Source organism: Arachis ipaensis, chromosome B10 (genome assembly GCF_000816755.2).
Source record: "Arachis ipaensis cultivar K30076 chromosome B10, Araip1.1, whole genome shotgun sequence".
Classification (NCBI taxonomy): Eukaryota; Viridiplantae; Streptophyta; class Magnoliopsida; order Fabales; family Fabaceae; genus Arachis; species Arachis ipaensis.
Genome location: NC_029794.2, coordinates 20,571,745 through 20,576,396, shown reverse-complemented (window position 1 = coordinate 20,576,396; position 4,652 = coordinate 20,571,745).

Genomic DNA, 4,652 nt, shown 5'->3' with positions numbered 1-4,652 from the left:
AGTAACATAATCATACTTATTCATAAATAGTATTTTTGTTAGAATTTAGTATTTATATTAGGCGCGGACCCATGTATAGTAGTGAGGAGGCATTTGCCCCACTCTCATTTCATATTTTTCAACAAATATATATATAATATGTCTCCATTTTTAATTTTAAATGACTCTGTTGAGTTAAGAAATTAACTAAATTAATTAGTGATGACAAACATTATTTTTGGCAAAATAAATAATTAGAGTTGTTTAATTAATAAGTATATGTTGCTAATTATTTATTATATGTTGCAGGCCAAAATCTGATTTACAGCCCAATTTGAATGGAAAATAAAACAAGGCAAATGGGCTGAATGGCAAGTGTGAATAAAGGCAAGCCCAAGTCATTCATTTCAAACAAAATTCATCAAAGAAGCATAGCAAGGCACCAACGGGCTGAAGTAGAGAAGAACCCGATCCAAGCCTAAAATTGTTTTTCAATTTCCCACCATCTTGCTCCAACCAAAGTAACGTTCCTCTCCTATCTAATCAAGTCACATCAAGACTTCAGAAAAGTAAGAAAGAGAAAGAGAAGAAAAGCTTCCTCCATAAGCCAGTAACCAAAGAAGCAAGAAAGAGAAAATCTAAGCTTGAAGCACAGAAGCTAAAACAGAAAATCTAATCCAAATCAAGCTTAGGTTAAAGGTAATCCATCTCATCTTGCATGCATCAGATCTTCATCCCTTCTTCCCAACTCTCTGCACTATCCGAAAATGGCATTCAAGGTAAAGTTGATCTCTGTTCTTCACTGCTACAAATACACGGTCACAAGAGATTCTTGGGGACCAAGTTGCATCTCTATGGTTCAGATTTGGTTGACCATTGGAAGACAATCTCGGTTACTCCTACATGGCTTTCGGTCAAGTTGGAGAAGTCAGAAGCAAAGATCCTATTTTGATGTTTGAAAAGAAAAAGTGAGATTGTGGGTTGTTGAAGCTCAAGGCTCAAGGTGTTGACCTTGGAAGAAGAACTCAACCACATGCAAGGAGATAAAAGAAGCTTGCTGTTCATTCAGAAAGCAAGGAGAGAAAACCAGAGTTTGAGAGTTGTGTTCTGAAAAGAGGTTCTTTTACTTGGATAATGCTTTCTTTCAAAGAAGCATTCGGCCAATACTGAAGAATTCAAGCTGAGGTTTGTGAATCTGGTTTTGCACATAGCAAAGAGGCTGCTGATGAAGTCAATCTCCTTCATGTTTTACAAATTGTAATGTACTTTTCTATGTTTATCTTTCTGTAATTTCTTGAGAGAAAAGGCATTGTGAGAAAGCTTGAGAAAAAGCCATGAGTGGAAAAAGACTGAGAGATACACTTAAGAGAAAAACCTAGAGTTATTTTCTGATTTCTTTAGGTATGATTGTGTCTTGTATCTTGCACCTGTAAGGTATCCCTTTCTTAGTTGGGTTAGGACTAAGAGGTATAATTAGGTATTAGCATAGCCAATGTCAAGTTAGGTTAGAACTTGAGTGTGAAAGGATTTGGTCAATCCTGTGTTATTGGTGTATGTAATACTATTAACTATAGTGAAATTATTCCATAGTTGTGGAGGAGACTGGATGTAGGTTGCAGAGCATAAGGCAACCGAACTAGGATACTTGCTGGTGTTAGCTTTTCTCTTCTCTGCTATGTTCTATTTTCTGATTTTCATGAGACAAAAATAAATTGTCTCATAAATTTCCACTGCTCAGTACGAACAGAATCAGAACTGCGAAGTTATTTTAAAAGGGTAATAACATCAACTTAAAAAGGAAGGCATAGATTCAACCCCCTTCTCTAAGCCTACCACAACCTTCAATTGGTATCAGGAGCTAAGGTCTCAAGAATCAAGCTTAACCGCTTAGAGCAAAGATCCAATGGCGAACAATCTGGGCACAACCACAATTGCCTACACCCTCACTGAAGGCCAGTCAAACAACAGGCCACCTTTCTTTAACGGAAAGAACTATTCCTACTGGAAAGAAAGGAGAAAGGAAAAAAAAAAGGGAATAGCTCTCAAGTCAAAAATAGAATCAAAAGAGAGTGAGTCTAGTAATGATATTTCAGATGATGAACTTATATTTTTTGTTAGGAGACTTAGAAGGATAATGAAGAACAAAGGCAAATACAAGGGTTCAAGCTCAAAGGATTACAAGAAGGACTTGAGTAAGGTGACTTGTCATCATTGCAAGGAGGCTGGACATTTTAAGTTCAACTGTCCAAAACTCAAGAAGGAGGACAAAGGAAAAAAAGAAAAGAAGAGAGTGCTCATAGCAGCTTGGGAGGATCTTGAGAATGACTCAAATGAAGAAGAAGAATCTGAAGGAGATGACAAAGACTGCTTCATGGCTGGAAACAATAATCTTGATGAGGCTACTTGAAACTCATCATGCAGATTTGCCTAGCATCCAAGAACAAAAAGGACATGTGGTACATGGATAGTGGATGTTCAAGGCACATGACTAGAAGGTCAACCTACTTCATCAAACTAAACAAGTATGATGGAGGTTTTGTGACTTTTGGAGATGATGGTAAAGGTAAAATCATTGCTGTTGGAAAAGTAGGTAATGAGCAATCTACTTTCATTGATGATGTGCTTTTGGTTTGTGGTTTAAAGCACAATCTTTTAAGTATAAGTCAGCTGTGCGATTTAGGATATTTAGTTGTTTTCAAAAAGCTTGAATGTTGTGTTGTTAATGAAAAAACAAATGAAGTGATGTTTGTTGTCAAGCGTTTCAATAATATATATGGACTTACTCTTGATAAACTAAAGAATCAAAATGTAGCTTGTCTTCACTCTAAAGAATCTGAAAAGTGGTTATGGCACAAGAGATTGGGCCATGCAAGTATGTTTCAAATAAACAAACTTGTAAAGAAAGAATTAGTAAGAGGTCTTCCTTTGATAAAGTTTGACAAAGACATCACTTGTGATGCTTGCCAAATGGGAAAACAAACAAAAATTTCTTTTAAACCAAAGGAAGACATCTCTACTAAAAGACCACTTGAGTTGCTACACATTGATTTATTTGGTCCAACAAGAACTCAAAGCCTAGGTGGTAAACATTATGGTTTAGTAATTGTGGATGACTACACTAGGTTTGGTTGGGTTTTATTTCTTGCACACAAAAATGAAGCCTTTTCGGCCTTTGAACCTTTTTGCAAGAAAATTCAAAATAAAAAGGATTTGAAAATCTCTTCTATAAGAAGCGATCATGGAACTGAATTTGAAAATAATTTGTTTGAATCCTTTTGTGAGGAATTTGGAATATCTCACAACTTCTCTTGTCCAAGAACACCACAACAAAACGGTGTTGTGGAAAGAAGAAATAGAAGCATACAAGAGATGACAAGAGCTATGCTTTGTGAGAGTAATGTTCCAAAATTCCTTTGGGCTGAAGCGGTTAACACAGCTTGCCACATTTTAAATAGAACAATCATAAGAAAATTTTTGAAGAAAATCCCTTATGAACTTTGGAAAGGCTACCCACCAAACTTAGATTACTTGCACATCTTTGGATGCAAATGTTTTGTTTTAAATAACAAAGAAAATTTGGGAAAATTTGATCCAAAGGCTTATGAGTGTTTGTTTGTAGGATATTCCACAAATAGTAAAGCATATAGGGTTTATCATCAAGATGCTAGGATTATTGAGGAGTCCATACATGTTACATTTTGTGATACTAACTTGGTACAAAGAATTTTGGAAGATTGTGATGCAGGAAATCAAGCTCAAAAGGAAGATGAAGCTGCTCAAAATCATGAAAAAGGAAATTCTGGACAAGCTGAACCAGAAACTGCTAATGCTGAAAATTCAAGAGACAATTCCATTTTGTCTCATGAATCTGAAGGAAATTTTGCAGCCAGCAGCACCCAGAATCCCTTGGTGAATGAATCTGCCTCCAAGTCCACCAGACCTCGTGAATGGAGATTCTTGAAGAATTATCCTGAGGAATTTGTCATTGGGGACGTCTCTCATGGAGTGCAAACAAGGTCTTCCACTAGAAAGGCAAATGAAGGATCAAACATTGCCCTTCTTTCACAAATAGAGCCTCAAAACGTCAAGGAAGCACTTAGTGACCCTTCTTGGGTTAAAGCTATGGGGGATGAGCTTCTTGAGTTTGAAAAGAACCAAGTATGGACTTTGGTTCCAAGGCCAAGTGGAAAGAAAGTGACCGGCACCAAGTGGATATTTCGAAACAAGTTGGGAGAAGATGGTAGCATTGCAAGAAACAAGGCAAGGCTAGTGGCACAAGGATATGACCAAGAAGAAGGAATAGACTTTGATGAATCCTTTGCCCCTGTTGCCCAAATGGAAGCCATAAGACTTCTCTTAGCCTATGCTGCATTTTGTGGTTTCAAATTATACCAAATGGATGTGAAATGTGCATTTTTGAATGGAGTGATAGATAGAGAAGTGTATGTGGAGCAGCCTCCTGGTTTTGAAAATAAAGAGCATTTTGATCATGTTTTCAAACTATCTAAAGCTCTCTATGGTTTAAGACAAGCTCCTAGAGCTTGGTATGAGAGACTTAGCTCTTTTTTTTTGAAAAATAATTTTCAAAGAGGCACCACTGACACAACTCTATTCATCAAGAACTCTAATGATTCTTTTATTCTAGTCCAAATATATGTTGATGACATTATTTT